Consider the following 20,289-nt stretch of genomic DNA (forward strand, 5'->3'; position numbering starts at 1 on the left):
CTATCAGATTAGAGCCATAAAGGAGACTAGACATCTACCACCCCACTACCAGATTAGAGTCATAAAGGAGACCAGACATCTACCACCCCACTACCACTATCAGAGTAGAGCCATAAAGGAGACTAGACATCTACCACTACCACTACCACTATCAGATTAGAGCCATAAAGGAGACTAGACATCTACCACCCCACTACCACTATCAGATTAGAGCCATAAAGCAGACTAGACATCTACCACCCCACTACCACTATCAGATTAGAGCCATAAAGGAGACATCTACCACCCCACTACCACTATCAGATTAGAGCCATAAAGGAGACATCTACCACCCCACTACCACTATCAGATTAGAGCCATAAAGGAGACATCTACCACCCCACTACCACTATCAGATTAGAGCCATAAAGCAGACTAGACATCTACCACTAACACTATCAGATTAGAGCCATAAAGAGACTAGACATCTACCACCCCACTACCACTATCAGATTAGAGAAATAAAGAGACTAGACATCTAAAACCCCACTACCACTATCAGATTAGAGCCATAAAGGAGACTAGACATCTACCACCCCACTACCACTATCAGATTAGAGACATAAAGGAGACTAGACATCTACCACTAACACTATCAGATTAGAGCCATAAAGGAGACTAGACATCTACCACCCCACTACCAGATTAGAGTCATAAAGGAGACTAGACATCTACCACCTCACTACCACTATCAGATTAGCGACATAAAGGAGACTAGACATCTACCACCCCACTACCACTATCAGTTTAGAGCCATAAAGGAGACTAGACATCTACCACTATCAGATTAGAGACATAAAGGAGACTAGACATCTACCACCCCACTACCACTATCAGATTAGAGCCATAAAGAGACTAGACATCTACCACCCCACTACCACTATCAGATTAGAGCCATAAAGGAGACTAGACATCTACCACCCCACTACCACTATCAGATTAGAGCCGTAAAGAGACTAGACATCTACCACCCCACTCCCACTATCAGATTAGAGAAATAAAGAGACTAGACATCTAAAACCCCACTACCACTATCAGATTAGAGCCATAAAGGAGACTAGACATCTACCACCCCACTACCACTATCAGATTAGAGACATAAAGGAGACTAGACATCTACCACTAACACTATCAGATTAGAGCCATAAAGGAGACTAGACATCTACCACCCCACTACCAGATTAGAGTCATAAAGGAGACTAGACATCTACCACCTCACTACCACTATCAGATTAGCGACATAAAGGAGACTAGACATCTACCACCCACTACCACTATCAGATTAGAGACATAAAGGATACTAGACATCTACCACTAACACTATCAGATTAAAGCCATAAAGGAGACTAGACATCTACCACCCCACTACCACTATCAGATTAGAGACATAAAGGATACTAGACATCTACCACCCCACTACCACTATTGGATTAGAGCCATAAAGGAGACATCTACCACCCCACTACTACTATCAGATTAGAGCCATAAAGGAGACTAGACATCTACCACTAACACTATCGGATTAGAGCCATAAAGGACACTAGACATCTTCCACTACCACTTTCGGATTAGAGCCATAAAGGACACTAGACATCTTCCACTACCACTACCAGATTAAAGCCATAAAGGAGACTAGACATCTACCACTAACAGATTAGAGCCATAAAGGAGAAATCTACCACCCCACTACCACTATCAGATTAGAGCCATAATGGAGACTAGACATCTACCACCCCACTACCACTATCAGATTAGAGACATAAAGGAGACTCGACATCTACCACTACCACTATCAGATAAGAGCCATAAAGGAGAATAGACATCTACCACCCCACTACCACTATCAGATTGGAGCCATAAAGGAGACTAGACATCTACCACTACCACTACCACTATCAGATTAGAGCCATAAAGGAGACTAGACATCTACCACCCCACTACCAGATTAGAGTCATAAAGGAGACCAGACATCTACCACCCCACTACCACTATCAGAGTAGAGCCATAAAGGAGACTAGACATCTACCACTACCACTACCACTATCAGATTAGAGCCATAAAGGAGACTAGACATCTACCACCCCACTACCACTATCAGATTAGAGCCATAAAGCAGACTAGACATCTACCACCCCACTACCACTATCAGATTAGAGCCATAAAGGAGACATCTACCACCCCACTACCACTATCAGATTAGAGCCATAAAGGAGACATCTACCACCCCACTACCACTATCAGATTAGAGCCATAAAGGAGACATCTACCACCCCACTACCACTATCAGATTAGAGCCATAAAGCAGACTAGACATCTACCACTAACACTATCAGATTAGAGCCATAAAGAGACTAGACATCTACCACCCCACTACCACTATCAGATTAGAGAAATAAAGAGACTAGACATCTAAAACCCCACTACCACTATCAGATTAGAGCCATAAAGGAGACTAGACATCTACCACCCCACTACCACTATCAGATTAGAGACATAAAGGAGACTAGACATCTACCACTAACACTATCAGATTAGAGCCATAAAGGAGACTAGACATCTACCACCCCACTACCAGATTAGAGTCATAAAGGAGACTAGACATCTACCACCTCACTACCACTATCAGATTAGCGACATAAAGGAGACTAGACATCTACCACCCCACTACCACTATCAGTTTAGAGCCATAAAGGAGACTAGACATCTACCACTATCAGATTAGAGACATAAAGGAGACTAGACATCTACCACCCCACTACCACTATCAGATTAGAGCCATAAAGAGACTAGACATCTACCACCCCACTACCACTATCAGATTAGAGCCATAAAGGAGACTAGACATCTACCACCCCACTACCACTATCAGATTAGAGCCGTAAAGAGACTAGACATCTACCACCCCACTCCCACTATCAGATTAGAGAAATAAAGAGACTAGACATCTAAAACCCCACTACCACTATCAGATTAGAGCCATAAAGGAGACTAGACATCTACCACCCCACTACCACTATCAGATTAGAGACATAAAGGAGACTAGACATCTACCTCTAACACTATCAGATTAGAGCCATAAAGGAGACTAGACATCTACCACCCCACTACCAGATTAGAGTCATAAAGGAGACTAGACATCTACCACCTCACTACCACTATCAGATTAGCGACATAAAGGAGACTAGACATCTACCACCCCACTACCACTATCAGTTTAGAGCCATAAAGGAGACTAGACATCTACCACTATCAGATTAGAGCCATAAAGGAGACATCTACCACCCCACTACCACTATCAGATTAGAGCCATAAAGCAGACTAGACATCTACCACTAACACTATCAGATTAGAGCCATAAAGGAGACTAGACATCTACCACCCCACTACCACTATCAGATTAGAGACATAAAGAGACTAGACATCTAAAACCCCACTACCACTATCAGATTAGAGCCATAAAGGAGACTAGACATCTACCACCCCACTACCACTATCAGATTAGAGACATAAAGGAGACTAGACATCTACCACTAACACTATCAGATTAGAGCCATAAAGGAGACTAGACATCTACCACCCCACTACCAGATTAGAGTCATAAAGGAGACTAGACATCTACCACCTCACTACCACTATCAGATTAGCGACATAAAGGAGACTAGACATCTACCACCCCACTACCACTATCAGTTTAGAGCCATAAAGGAGACTAGACATCTACCACTATCAGATTAGAGACATAAAGGAGACTAGACATCTACCACCCCACTACCACTATCAGATTAGAGCCATAAAGAGACTAGACATCTACCACCCCACTACCACTATCAGATTAGAGCCATAAAGGAGACTAGACATCTACCACCTACCACTATCAGATTAGAGCCGTAAAGAGACTAGACATCTACCACCCCACTCCCACTATCAGATTAGAGACATAAAGAGACTAGACATCTACCACCCCACTACCACTATCAGATTAGAGACATAAAGAGACTAGACATCTACCATTATCAGATTAGAGCCATAAAGCAGACTGGACATCTTCCACCCCACTACCACTATCAGATTAGGGCCATAAAGAGACTAGACATCTACCACCATCAGATTAGAGCCATAAAGAGACTAGACATCTACCACCATCAGATTAGAGCCATAAAGAAACTAGACATCTACCACCATCAGATTAGAGCCATAAAGAGACTAGACATCTACCACCATCAGATTAGAGCCATAAAGAGACTAGACATCTACCACCTCAGTACCACTATCGAATGAGACAATGTAGCCTGTTTTTTGCCCTCCCCCCAATTTGGTTCTGAAATCACCATCACCCACTAATTAAGCATTTGACTTAATAATGCATCAATAGTTATTGTTTACAAAGGAGCTGTGAGATAGCCAATCAATTTAAAGCACAACGTTGGATTTCACCCCCATCTCAAAATTGAATGATTTTGGAAGTTTTTATTGAGCCTCTCTTTGACCATGCAGTGTCTCACAAAAGTGATTCATTGTTATGAAATTATCAACTTCACCCTTTATATAGCTTAAAATGACCATATACGATTGTTTAAAGCAAAATGACCAAAACTATTGCTGGTGAACCTGAACAATCAAAATAAAATGTATTGTAAACCCCATTCAGCTACCTTGCGTTGATCAGAGCTCGAAGCTGGGCACAGTGCGCAGTTTGACTGGGCTATTGATAATCCTTAGGGTTGTTCGGCATGCTAACTGACTTGTAGATCAATGACTGTCAACACAGTTCCATGCTTAGTTCCACGCTGAAAGAGAAGACGCATCAGTCGTTACAGAAGATGAGAGGTATTTTTGGAAAGTAGAAAGAAAGTAATATGAGAAAAATATGTTAGTGAATTGGTGATATGTTATGTTTGAATCGATTTTATGACTGATGCATGCTACATTTTGATAATTGTGGGGTCTGCAGACCGATGAAATATCTTAAACATTTAAATAGGGAACCAATGGGTATAAATTACATCCCTAGGATTATTCATTCTTTCATTTTTGTAATTTAGCAGACGCTCTTACCCAGAGCAATTTACTTTAGTGAGTGCATATATCTTCATTCGTACTGGTACCCCTGGTACCCCATGGAAATCCTGGCATTGCAAGTGCCATGCTCTACCAACTGAGCCACACGGAATTAGCTACAATAATATCAATCAATAACAATCATTAACACTTCCCTAGGATTATCAATCAATAATACATCCCTAGGATTATCAATCAATAATAGATGCCTAGGATTATCAATCAATAATAGATGCCTAGGATTATCAATCAATAATAGATGCCTAGGATTATCAATCAATAATAGATGCCTAGGATTATCAATCAATAATACATCCCTAGGATTATCAATCAATAATAGATGCCTAGGATTATCAATCAATAATAGATGCCTAGGATTATCAATCAATAATACATCCCTAGGATTATCAATCAATAATAGATGCCTAGGATTATCAATCAATAATACATCCCTAGGATTATCAATCAATAATACATCCCTAGGATTATCAATCAATAATACATCCCTAGGATTATCAATCAATAATAGATCCCTAGGATTATCAATCAATAATAGATGCCTAGGATTATCAATCAATAATACATCCCTAGGATTATGAATCAATAATACATCCCTAGGATTATCAATCAGTAACACATCTCTCTGCTTATTCTGTCTAAAGCACACACAAGCCACCGCATCTTCAGTGACACGCACGCACACACGCATGCATACACACACGCACGCACACACAGACACCCATATACACACACAGAACCCCTCCCTCCCCCACCGCACACACGTCTATCTGTACTGTAATTATCAAATCAGTCTGCTATGATTCCCACCACCCCCCTCAGTATTACCCAGGTCTCCAAAGACTGCCATGACCATGGTGTTTCCCATTGTACAAAGGTGTAATGATCAGTATCACACCCATGCCAATAACTACCACCCGGGCCTGAATGCAGCCGGCAGCAGAATTAAGCAGCCACAACATTAGGTGACAAACGAGAAAACATTTAATCCATCTGCGGAGAAGAGATAGAGAGAGATGAATAGGGAGTTAAAGACATTATCTCTCTCTCTTTCAATTCAATTTAAGGGATTTATTGCAAGGGAAACACATGTTTACATTGCCAACGCAAGTGCAATATATAATAAACACTTAGTGAAATAAACAAGAAAAAAATGTACATTACACTTACAAAAGTTTCAAAAGAATAAAGACATTTCAAATATCATATTATGTCTATATACAGTGATGTAATGATGTGCAAATAGTTAAAGTGCAAAAGGGAGAGAAAAAAAACTAATATGGGTTGTATTTACACTGGTGTTTGTTCTTCACTGGTTGCCCTTTTCTTTTGGCAACAGGTCACAAATATTGCTTCTGTGATTGAACACTCTTGAGAACCAGGTCTGCCTCCGGCGGTCTTTCTCAATAGCAAGGCTATGCCCACTGAGTCTGTGGTCAGGTATTCTGCCACGGTGTACTCTGTTTAGGGCCAAATAGCATTCTAGTTTGCTCTGTTTTTATGTAAATTATTTTTGATGTGTCAAGTAATTATCTTTTTGTTTTCTCATGATCTGGTTGGGTTTAATTGTGTTGCTGTCCTGGTGCTTTGTGGGGTGTGTTTGTGTTTGTGAACAGAGCCCCAGGACCAGCTTGCTTAGGGGACTCTTCTCCAGGTTTATCTCTCTGTAGGTGATGGCTTTGTAATGGAGGGTTTGGGAATTGCTTCCTTTAAGGTGGTTGTAGAATTGAACAGCTCTTTTCTGGATTTTGATAATTAGCGGGTATCGGTCTAGTTCTGCTCTGCATGCATTATTTGGTGTTTTACATTGTACACAGGGGATTTTTTTGCAGAATTCTGCATGCAGTGTCTCAAGTTGGTGTTAGTGCCATTTTGTTAATCATTGGTTAGTGAGCGGAACCCAGACGGCAAGTGAATACTTTCCGACCAAAGTACCTCCTTCAATATGTTTGGGGAGTCTCCCACATGCCTTTTGGCTAATACCAAACGTGTTTGCTTACTTTTGTATTTAAGGGATAGCCCTGTTTTTTTTCAGTTTTCGCCTAAAATGACATACCCAAATCTAACTGCCTGTAGCTCAGGGCCTGGAGCAAGGATATGCATATTCTTGGTATCATTTGAAAGGAAACAAGTAAGTCCCTTTCAGCTGTAAAGCACTTACCATCTACCTGTAGGCTGGCTGGGTATTCACACCTCTAGATGGCAGGTCGGGGAATTGTTGTGGAGCCAGAGAGCAGCAGTCAGACTATGTGGGGGATGGAGGACTTGAATGTGGTCTCTGAAGTTAGTCTTCACACCTAAAAGCAAAATCAGTAACACACTGTCCAAAGAAGGGCCAGAAGTATATAGAATGGTGCCGTCTGGGTAGTGCTGGATCACAGACTCACCAGCAGCAAGAGCGACATCATTGATATATACAGAGAAGAGTCGGCCTGAGAATTGAACCCTGTGACACCCCCATAGAGACTGCCAGAGGTCCGGACAACAGGCCCTCCAATTTGACACTGAACTGTCTGAGAAGTAGTTGGTGAACCAGGCGAGGCAGTCATTTGAGAAACCAAGGCTGTTGAGTCTGCCGATAAGAATGTGGTGATTGACAGAGTTGAAAGCCTTGGCCAGGTCGATGAAGATGGCTGCACAGTACTGTCTTTTATCGATGGCGGTTATGATATCGTTTAGGACCTTGAGCGTGGCTGAGGTGCACCCATGACCAGCTCAGAAACCAGATTGCATAGCGGAGAAGGTACGGTGGGATTCGAAATGGTCGGTGATCTGTTTATTAACTTGGCTTTCGAAGACTTTAGAAAGGCAGGGCAGGATGGATATAGGTCTGTAACAGTTTGGGTCTAGAGTGTCTCCCCCTTTTGATAGGGGGATGACCGCAGCACTGCTTTGCAATCTTTAGGGATCTCAGACTATGCAAAAGAGAGGTTGAACAGGCTAGTAATAGGGGTTGCAACAATTGTGGCGGATAATTTTAGAAAGAGAGGGTCCAGATTGTCTAGCCCAACTGATTTGTAGGGGTCCAGATTTTGCAGCTGTTTCAGAACATCAGCTGTCTGGATTTGGGTGAAGGAGAAGCGGGGGGCTTGGGCAAGTTGCTGCGGGGGGTGCAGAGCTGTTGGCCGGGGTCGGAGTAGCCAGATGGAAAGCAAGGCCGCCGTAGACAAATGCTTATTGAAATTCTCAAGTGCCTTGGATTTATCGGTGCTGACAGTATTTCCTAGTGTCAGTGCAGTGGGCAGCTGGGAGGACGTGCTCTTATTCTCCATGGACTTTTCAGTGTCCCAAAGGTTTTTGGAATTTGTGCAACAGGATGCAAATTTCTGTTTGAAAAAGCTAGCTTTTGCTTTCCTGACTGACTGTGTATATTGGTTCCTAACTTCCCTGAAACATTGCATATCACGGGGGCTATTCGATGCTAATGCAGTACGCAACAAGATGTTTTTGTGCTGGTCAAGGGCAGTCAAGTCTGGTGTGAACCAAGGGCTATATCTGTTCTTAGTTAAAAAATAAATTGAATGGGGCATGCTTATTTAAGATGTTGAGGAAAGCACATTTAAAGAATAACCAGGCATCCCCGACTGACGGGATGAGGTCAATATCCTTCCAGGATACCCGGGCCAGGTCGATTAGAAAGGCCTGCTCGCTGAGTTTTTTAGGGAGCGTATGACAGTGATGATGGGTGGTCGTTTGACCATGGACCCATTACGGATGCAGGCAATGAGGCAGTGATTGCTGAGATCCTGGTTGAAGACAGCAGAGGTGTATTTAGAGGGCAGGTTGGTCAGTATGATATTTATGAGGGTGCCCATGTTTTGGGATTTGGGGATGTACCTGGTAGGTTCCTTGATAATTTGTGTGAGATTGAGGGCATCTAGCTTAGTTTGTAGGACGGCCGAGGTGTTAAGAATATCCCAGTTTAGGTCACCTAACAGTACGAACACTGAAGATAGATGGGGGCAATCAATTCACATATGGTGTCCAGGGCACAACTGGGGGCTGATGGGTGTCTGTAGCAAGCGGCAACAGTGAGAGACTTATTTCTGGAATGGTGGATTTTTAGAAGTAGAAGCCGGAACTGTTTGGGCACAGACCTGGATAGCATGATAGAACTCTGCAGACTATCTCTGCAGTAGGTTGCAACTCCACCACCTTTTGGCAGTTCTATCTTGGCGGAAAATGTTGTAGTTGGGGATGTAAATTTCTGAATTTTTGGTGGCCTTCCTAAACCAGGATTCAGACATGGCTAGGACATCAGGGTTGGCAGAGTGTGCTAAAGCAGTGAATAAAACAATGGAGGTAAACCTAGGCGTTGAGTGACGATGAGAGAGGTTTTGTCTCTGGTGGGACTAGTATAGCCAGGTGAGGTCTCCGCATGTGTGGGGGGTGGGACAAAAGAGCTATCTAAGGCAAGATGAGCATTACTGAGGGCTCTCCAGTGAAATAAAACAACAAGGACTAGCTGAGACAGCAGTAGACAAGTTATATTGATATTATAGCGAGGCATATTGACATTAGTGAGAGGCATAAAGCAGTCACAGGTGTTGATCGGGAGAGCTAAGACAATGGGTAAATGGCGATGAATGGGCAGAGCGGGTCAGTTAGGTACATACAGGACCTGAGTTCGAGACTGGGGCCGACAGATAAACAAAATGAGGTACCGTGTTATTGAAACAGTCCGGGGGGCATCAGCTGTGTTGTCGAGTGATCATAGGGTCCAAAGAACAGCAATAGGTGAGTCAGGGAGCCGTTCAGTAGTCAGTACTATGCTACGCGAGTGGGAGACACGGCGCTTAAAAAGCTAGCCTGCCGGGGCAAGAAGATGGGTCTTCGGCGACATCGCAACGGAAAAGCCCGTTGAGACCACATCGGGCGACCGCGTCGGCAGACCAGTCATGATGGATCGGCGGGGCTCAGCGTCGACAACAAAGGGTCCAGGCCAATTGACAAAATAGGTATTGTAGCCCTAGAAGTAGCTGGTATGTGGGCCTAGCTCGTGGCCAGCTCAAGGCTAACTGGTGCTTGCTTCGGGACAGAGGCATTAGCTAACAGTAGCCACTCAGTAGCAGCCAGCAAGCTGCGATGATCTGGTGTAATGATCCAAAGTGTCAGGAATCCGATGATGTGGTAGGGAGAAGCAGTCCGATATGCTCTGGGTTGATATCGTGCTGTGCAGACTGGCATATATTGTCCGAGCTAAAGCTGGCGGTGTACGAGCGAAAAGGTGAAGACCGCTAGCCGTGGCTAACAAAGACTAGTAGCTAGTTAGCTGTCTAGCTCCTGACCTTGTGAAGATGCTGGAGGAAACAGGTACAAAAGTCTCTACATCCACAGTAAAATGAGTCTTATATCGACATAACCTGAAAGGCCGCTCAGCAAGGAAGAAGCCACTGCTCCAAAACTGCCATAAAAAAGCCAGATTATGGTTTGCAACTGCACATGAGGACAAAGATTGTACTTTTTGGAGAAATGTCCTCTTGTCTGATGAAACAAAAATGGAACTGCTTGGCCATAATGATCATTGTTATTTTTGGAGGAAAAAGGGGGAGGCTTGCAAGCCGAAGAACACCATCCCAACCGTGAAGCATGGGGGTGGAAGCATCATGTTGTCGGGTTGCTTTGCTGCAGGAGGGACTGGTGCACTTCACAGATTAGATGGCATCATGAGGGAGGAAAATTATGTAGATATATTGAGGCAACATCTCAAGACATCAGTCAGGAAGTTAAAGCTTGGTCGTAAATGGTTCTTGTGCGAGCAAGGAGGCCTACAAACCTGACTCAGTTACACCAGCTCTGTCAGGAGGAATGAGCCAAAATTCACCCAACTTATTGTTGAAGCTCGTGGAAGGCAACCCCAACGTTTGACCCAAGATAAACAATTTAAAGGCAATGCTACCAAATACTAATTGAGTGTATGTAAACTTCTGACCCACTGGCCCACTGGGAATGTGATGAAAGAAATAAAAGCTGAAATAAATCATTCTCTCTACTATTATTCTGACATTTCACATTCTTAAAATAAAGTGGTGATCCTAACTGACCTAAAACAGGGAATTTCTACTAGGATTAAATGTCAGGAATTGTGAAACTGAGTTTAAATGTATTTGGCTAAGGTGTATGTAAACTTCTGACATCAACCGTATTTAATCAACAGGGCTCATATGGTCCCCACACATGCAGGCATCATGATGGCTGGGATAGTTAACAGATAGGAATGTGTCACATGAATATGTCAAGTCTTGTCACATTATATTGAAAAGAACCCCAGAAAAGCATATGTAGTCCATCTCTACCCCAATCTATCCTGTTAGAAACACCAACACGAAAACACCCCCTATAAAGACCACATCAATGTCTTCTACAATACCCCAGCACCTCATAGTTGTCATTGTTGTCCTCTCCTATTTCCCTCTCTGTCTCTGTCGCTCACAACTCTCTCTCTCTCTCTCTCTCTCTCTCTCTCTCTCTCACTCTCTCACACTCTCTCTCTGTCTCTGTCGCTCTCTCTCTCGCTCTCTCTCCCTCTCTCCCTGTCCTCCTCCCTCTCTCTGTCTCCCTCTCTCTCTGTCCTCCTCGCTCTCTCTCTCTCTCTCTCTCTCTGTCTCTGTCTGTAATTTTCTCGTCTTTCTGCAGTGTCCCCCACGCTTGCCTGCCTGCATTGCTGACCCAGCCTGTCCTTTGTGAAATTATCGGATAATCTGCGTCTTTTCGCGGCTGCCCTACAGCGGGCAGCCGGGACCGGCTTATCTAAAGCCCCAGATGACTGGGAAGGCAGATCAGTGGGTGGCTGCGATTGGCCAGATAACGCCAGCCTGGCCCCTAACCCTCAGACAGACGGCCATTGGGAGGGACACCGGCAACCATGACGGTTAGAGACACAACATCATCTCAATCAGACCAAGAAATAAAACAATAGAGAGTGAATGGAGGATAAGGAGGGAGGGAAGGAGGGAGGGTAAAAGGCTCCCCCTTCTCTCTCTCGCCCTTTCTACTTTCTCCCTCCTCCCTCTCCTCCTTTCAACAGCTTCCTCTCTCTCTCTCTCTCTCTCTCTCTCTCTCTCTCTCTCTCTACCTTTCCTTCTCTCTCTCTCTCTCTCTTTCTTTCCTCTCTTTCCTCTCTCTCCGTCTCTCTCTTCTCTATTCTATAACCGGTTGAATTACTCTCTGTAGGTGGAATGGACATGAACATTTTTGTAGTAAAGTTCCTTTTCAATATTTTTTTTTTTTGCCCCCCAGAGGCAAAACTGTTTCTTTTCCCCTTCCAGGGCTACAATACTGTGGACCTCTGTTTGAAATTGGAGATGTTATCTTATTGAAATACAAAAATGCACTAGTGTTCGACATCTAATGCTTGTTGTCTCTCTTTTCGAATGGAAATTGTTTTTCGTTTTCCGAGGCTATGCATTTATATGGACGTGGGGCCAAATTGAACGATTCCATAATGGAAAATGATGCTTTATTCATTCTCATGGGAAGGGAAATATGGAATTAAAAAAAAAGAGGAAGGATGATTGCATGCTCTGTTATTGCTTAAGAAGTCGGCATAGCTGATGATGTTTGTCTGTTCAATTAAATAGCAATTAGTATGGTAAATTCTCTCAACCAATCCAATCATTCCAATAACTAGCTGTGAGTTACATCATCATTCCAAGACCTATTTACATTTCTTAGAGGGACCTAATGTCATGCCCGGATCTGTTTCACCTGTCCATGTGCTTGTCCTTTCTTTGCTAGTCCTCCTGGTTTTGACCTTTGCCTGTCCTGACCCTGTTACCCACCCGCCTGACCCTGAGCCTGCTTGCCATCCTGTACCTTTGCCTTACCCTGGATTTTCGACCCCTGCCTGCCTTGACCTGTCTTTGCCTGCCCCTGTTGCTACAATAAACAGTGTTACTTCGACAGTCTGCATCTGATTCTTACCTTGATCCCTGATAATACGAACTGGCCATGACTGACCCAGCAGACTTGGACCAGCTCCACCATCTCCTCCCAGGGAGCCACCGTTGGTAGGCACGAGGAGTTGCTTCGCGGCATGATGGAGGGGCTCCAGGCCAGGGTGATCGTCATGACCAAGCATTGGACATTTTGCGGGAGCAAGTCTGTGGGTTGCCTACTAGGCAGCCAACCATGACTGTAACCTCCCAGCCCCTCTGTAACATGGCTGGTAGCAGCGCCTTCACCCCGGTTTCCCGGGAACCCCGCTTACCTCCCCCGGAGCTCTATGATGGAGATTCCAGAACCTGCCGGGCTTTTCTCTCCAAGTGCTCCCTCGTTTTCGAGTTGCAGGCTTTTTCGTTCCCCTCGTACTGATCAAAGATAGCGTATATTATTACTAGGAGGTAAAGGATGAGCTGGCAGCCTGAGAACTACCGACGGATCTCGACTCACTCATCGCTTTAACCATCCAGATTGATGATTGGCTACGAGAGCGTAGGAGGGAGAAGAGGTCCGATTGCGGTCCCAATCGCTCACTCAGGGATCCCACCTTGTAGCTGATAAATTCCGGAAGTCCCCGGCGTCTATGTCCCCAAAAGGATCCATGCTTACGCGAGTCCCTCCAAGAGCCTTCGGAGACTGCCGATTCACCTCTTCCCGAGCCGATGCAGCTCGGAAGGGCTGGGCTGTCTCCAGCCGAACGCGTACGCAGACTTGAGACCCAGAGTTGTCTGTATTGCGGTACCGCCGGTCATTTTGTGTCTACTTGTCCCTTCAAGAGTGCTAGCTCATTCGTTGGAGTGAGAACACTGGTGGGTCTGAAAGATAATTGTTATTCTCCCCCTACTCGCCCCCCTTTCCATGCCACCCTGCTGTGGGGTGAAAAGTCCAAGTCTCTCCAGGTACTCATCAACTCGGGGGCCGATGTGAGTCTCATGGACATTACCCTGGCGTCCGAGCTGGGCATCCCCACTCAACCCCTCTCCATTCCCATGGGTGTTAGAGCGCTGGATAGGTGCTCTATAGGCCGGGTCACCCACCAGACCACCACCGTCAGCCTACGAGTGTCGGGGAACCACAGCGAGGCTATCCAATTCCTGCTGGTTGAGTCTCCGCAGGTCTCCGTGATTTGGGATTCTCTTGGCTCCAGCGTCACATTCCCGACATTGACTGGGCTACTGGTGCCATCGTGGGCTGGAGCCCATCCTGCCACACTCATTGCCTGAATTCAGCTCTGCCAGCCCCGGGACGGCTTCCTGGGGGCTTGGAAATTGCCCCGGACCTCTCCGCCAGCCCCGGCGGATTACCAGGACCTCCGGGAGGGGTTCAGTATGGCCCGGGCCACTTCGCTTCTGCAGCACCAACTGGTATCCAAGAAGGTCAAGTCTGAGGCACACGTTGCTATAGGGCCGCGGCTACACCCCTGGAAGTCGAGACCTGTCCCCCCCGCTCCAAGATCATTAGCCCCTCTGCTGTTCGTCCTCTGTTGCCCTATACCCTCCGTATTCTTCCTACATTTTCTGTGTCTAGAGTCAAAACCATGTCTGACTGCCCCTTGTCATCTGTTTCTAGGCCCATCCCTCCCCCCGTGTCATTGAGGGCCAGCCAGCATACATGGTGAGATGCCTCCTGAGGATTCAACCACGGTGCAGGGGTTTCCAGTACCTGGTTGACTGGGAGGGTTATGGCCCGGAGGAGAGGTGCTGGGTTCCCGCTAAAGACATCTTGGACCCGGCCCTCATCGCCGACTTTTACCGCCAGCACCCCAGTCAACCAGATATCCGCCCAGGTGGAACACCAGGTGGCATCCCCAGGGGGGGGGGGGGGGGGTACTGTCAGGCCCTGATCTGTTTCACCTGTCCTTGTGCTTGTCTCCACCCCCCTCCAGGTGTCGCCCATCTTCCCAATTATCCCCTGTGTATATATACCTGTGTTCTCTGTCTGTTTGTTGCCAGTTCGTCTTGTTCGTTCAAGCTTACCAGCGCTTTTCCTGTCAGCTCCTATTGTTTCCCAGCCTCTCTTTGCTAGTCCTCCCGGTTTTGACCTTTGCTTGTCCTGACCCTGTTACCCGTCCGCCTGACCTCTCTGCCTGACCCTGAGCCTGCCTGCCGTCCTGTACCTTTGCTCCACCTCTGGATTACTGAACCCTGCCTGTCCCTGACCCTGAGTCCGCCTGCCATCCTGTACCTTTGCTTAACCCTGGATTTTCGACCCCTGCCTACCTTGACCTGTCTTTGCCTGTCCCTGTTACAATAAACTGTGTTATTTCGACAGCATGCATCTGGGTCTTACCTTGATTCCTGAAACCTATAGGGACTGAGTTAATTCAATAAACCAACAATGTCACCTTGAAATGAATAACCATTTGAGTGACTGGGTTTGAAAATGAAAGTGTTTGAAATCAAGGAGTGAATGGGTTAGGTCAACTTCAAATTATACATCTCCATTTCGCTATACCTCTTTTCTGTTTTTCTCTTTCTTCTCTCTCTCTCTCTATCCTTCCCTGCTTTCTCTCTGTGCCGGTGGTGAGTGTAACCACATGGTTGAGAGGTGGAATGATAAAAAACGATCTGTTCTGCAGCTCCAGCCTCATAAACAGGGCTTGTCCACTCCTAGGATAAGACAAGGACAAAAGCACTAAACTGGCAGCCTCCCTGTCTCCTATTCTGAAATTTTACAGTACGGAGAACTGCAGCAGGAGTCTCTCTCTTCATCTCTTCTCTCTCTCTCTCTTTCTCCTTCCTCTTTCTCTCTTCACCTCTACCTACATGTACAAATTACCTCTAACTTGTACGCCCGCACACTGACTAGGTACCGGTACCCCCTGTATATAGCCTCGTTATTGTTGTGTTATTGTGTTACTTTTTATAATGTTTTACTTTATTATATTTGGTAAATATTTTCTTAACTCTTCTTGAACTGCACTGTTGGTTAAGGGCTTGTAAGCATTTCACGGTAAGGTCTACACTTGTTGTATTCGGCGCATGTGAAAAATAAAGTTTGATTTGAGTACAGGAGAAGAAACATTGAAAGAAAACTGAGAATATTTGCTGCAGAGGAGAGAGATTACTTTATTTTACTTAACCTTCAACTAGGCAAGTCAGTTAAGAACAAATTATTATTTACAATGACAACCTACCCTGGCCAAAGCTTGGCCAATTGTGCTCCACCCTATGAGACTCCCAATCACCGCTGATTGTGATACAGCCTGGAATTGAACCAGGGTCTGCAGTGACACCTCAAGCACTGAGAGGCAGTGCCTTAGACCGCTGTGCCACTCGGGAGAGTAGAAGAAGAATTATAAGTATATTTATTTTGTACAATTTTTTTATTTTATTTATTTTTTACAATACAAAACATCCACATACAAACGACAACATACAGATGGACACAAACATTCACAACATCTTCCCTGGCCAGACCCACCTTCTCACACCCCCATCTCCAGCGCCCGCATCACTCTCTGCCTCAAACTGCACCATTTTGTTTCTCTCTGTTGCACTTTCAACATTTAGATTATACAGCATTTGATCTGTCTACTGTGTTAATGATGGAGGACTGGTTGATTTACAGTTTTTAAGTATAGTTTTTTCAAGATGATTGATGTCCAACACATCGGGTATCTCACTGCACCCTCATATGCCATGTCTTGCAGGCAGACAAATTAAAAATACATTGTAACACTTCTCAAAGCCAACTTTCTAATTAAATCCAGAACTTATGGACTTCATTGCATTCCCACAAGGCTATTGAACTATTGAGCCATTGTTAGTTTTACACTTAAGACATGACTCTGCCATTGTGCTGTAGAATTTGTGAATTTTGTCTGGTGTAAAAGTTTCTATACATTTGTTTAAATTGGATTATGCGTACATTTTTGTTAACTTTAAAATTGTTCATTATTTTCCAACATTCCCTCCATCTTGACGCAATATCAGCTATTTGTTTGTCTTAGTTCCAATTGTTTAAAAATACAGTTGAAGTCGGAAGTTAACATACACCTTAGCCAAACATAGTTTTTCACAATTCCTGACATTTAATCCTAGTAAAAATGCCCTGTTTTAGGTCAGTTAGGATCACCACTTTATTTTAAGAATGTGAAATGTCAGAATAATAGTAGAGAGAATGATTTATTTCAGCTTTTATTTCTTTAACCACATTCCCAGTGGTTTAGAAGTTTACATATACTCAATTAGTATTTGGTAGCATTGCCTTTAAATTGTTTAACATGGGTCAAACGTTTTGGGTAGCCTTCCACAAGCTTCCCACAATAAGTTGGGTGAATTTTGGCACATTCCTCCTGACACAGCTTGTCTAACTGAGTCAGGTTTGTAGGCCTCCATGCTCGCACACACTTTTTCAGTTCTGCCGAACAAATGTTCTATAGGAATGAGGTCAGGGCTCTGTGATGGACACTCCAATACCTTGACTTTGTTGTCCTTAAGCCATTTTGCCACAACTTTGGAAGTATGCCTTGGGGTCATTGTCCATTTGGAAGACCCATTTGCGACCAAGCTTTAACTTCCTGACTGATGTCTTGAGATGTTGCTTCAATATATCCACATAATTGTCCTCCTCATGATGCCATCTATTTTGTGAAGTGCACCAGGCCCTCCTGCAGCAAAGCAACCCCACAACATGATGCTTCCACCCCCATGCTTCACGGTTGGGATGGTGTTCTTCGGCTTGCAAGCGTCCCCCTTTTTCCTCCAAACATAACGGTGGTCATTATGGCCAAACAGTTCCATTTTTGTTTCATCAGACCAGAGGACATTTCTCCAAAAAGTATGATCTTTGTCCCCATGTGCAGTTGCAAACCGTAGTCTAGCTTTTTTTATGGCGGTTTTGGAGCAGCCTTTCAGGTTATGTCGATATAGGACTCGTTTTACTGTGGATATAGATACTTTTGTACCCGTTTCCTCCAGCATCTTCACAAGGTCCTTTGCTGTTGTTCTGGGATAGATTTGCACTTTTCGAACCAAAGTACGTTCATTTCTAGGAGACAGAATGCGTCTCATTCCTCAGCGGTATGACGGTTGCGTGGTCCCATGGTGTTTATACTTGCGTACTATTGTTTGTACAGATGAACGTGGTACCTTCAGGTGTTTGGAAATTGCTCCCAAGGATGAAGCGGACTTGTGGAGGTCTACAAATGTTTTCTGATGTCTTGGCTGATTTGTTTTGATTTTCCCCTGTGAAGAGGCACTGAGTTTGAAGGTAGGCCTTGAAATACATCCACAGATACACCTCAAATCGACTCAAATCATGTCAATTAGCCTATCAGAAGCTTCTAAAGCCATGACATCATTTTCTGGAATTTTCCAAGCTGTTTAACCTCTCTGGGACATGTGGGACGCTAACGTGGGACGCTCTGGGACATGCGGGACGCTCTGGGACACACTATTCAACAGCCAGTGAAATAGCAGGGCGGCAAATTCAAAACAACAAAAATCTCATAATTCAAATTTCTCAAACATACAACTATTATATCCCATTTTAAAGATACACTTCTCGTTAATCCAACCACATTGTCCGATTTCAAAAAGGCTTTACGGCGAAAGCATAACATTAGATTATGTTAGGACAGTGCCGAGACAAGAAAAACCACACAGCCATTTTCCAAGCAAGGAGATGCGTCACAAAAACCAGAAATACAGCTAAAATGAATCACTAACCTTTGATGATCTTCATCAGATAACACTCCCAGGACTCAATGTTACACAATACATGTATGTTTTGTCCGATAAAGTTCCTATTTATATCCAAAAAAAACATTTTACATCGGCGCATGATGTTCAGAAAATGTTTTGCCTCCCAAAACTTCAAGTGAATGAGCACATCAATTTACAAAAATACTCATCATAAACGTTGATGAATTTACAACAGTTATTGAAAGAATTATAGATAGACTTTTCCTTAATGCAACCGCTGTGTCAGATTTCAAAATAGCTTTACGGCAAAAGCACATTGTTCAATATTCTGAGTAAAGAGCTCAGCCATCAAAGCAAGCTATACAGTTACCCGCAAAGTTCTGGAGTCAACAAAACTCTGAAATAGTATTATAAATCTTCACTTACCTATGCTGATCTTCGTTGGAATGCACTCCATATTTATGTCCAAATACCTCCATTTTGTTTGCGCGTTTATATCACTATTCCAAAGGCATAATGCACGAGCGCAAAACCCGAGACGAAAAGTCAAAAAGTTCCATTACCGTTCGTAGAAACATGTCAAACGATGTTTACAATCAATCCTTAGGGTGTTTTTATCATAAATATTCAATAATATTCCAATATTCCAATATACTCTCTGTCTCTCTCTCAAATCAAATGAAATTGTATTGGTCACATACGCATGGTTAGCAGATGTTAATGCGAGTGTAGCGAAATGCTTGTGCTTCTAGTTCCTACAGTGCAGTAATATCTAAGAAGTATTCTAACAATTCCCAACAACTACCTAATACACTTATATCTAAAGGGGTGAATGAGAATATGTATATATAAATATATGGATGAGCGATGGCCGAGCGGCATAGGCAAGGTGCCATAGATGGTATAAAATACAGTATATACAGTACATATGATATGAGTATTGTAAGATATGTAAACAACATTAAAGTGGCATTGTTTACCGTGACTAGTGATCCATTTATTAAAGTGGCCAGTGATTGGGTCTCAGTGTAGGCAGCAGCCTCTCTGAGTTAGTGATTGCTGTTTAGCAGTCTGATGGCCTTGAGATAGAAGCTGTTTTCAGTCTCTCGGTCCCAGCTTTCATGCACCTGTACTTACCTCCCCCCCCCCCCCTCTCTCTCTCTCTCTCTCTCTCTCTCTCTCTCTCTCTCAGGATGTTAATCATGTGAAAGTAGGCACAGCTGGGCCTCTCGTAATCAGAGAGCGACGGAGAAACAGAGAGGCGAAGAGATTAGTGATTCAACATTATCTTTTTTGCCATGTGAGATAAATCAACATCATCTACTGCAATAAACAACGCAATTATAATTAACAGCCACATTCTAAAACAGTTACCTGAACATTCTCAACCTGCTACATTCTAAAACAGTTACCTGAACATTCTCAACCTGCTACATTCTAAAACAGTTACCTGAACATTCTCAACCTGCTACATTCTAAAACAGTTACCTGAACATTCTCAACCTGCTACATTCTAAAACAGTTACCTGAACATTCTCAACCTGCTACATTCTAAAACAGTTACCTGAACATTCTCAACCTGCTA

Source organism: Salmo salar, chromosome 09, assembly GCF_965601325.2.
Source record: "Salmo salar chromosome 09, fSalSal1, whole genome shotgun sequence".
NCBI lineage: Eukaryota > Metazoa > Chordata > Actinopteri > Salmoniformes > Salmonidae > Salmo > Salmo salar.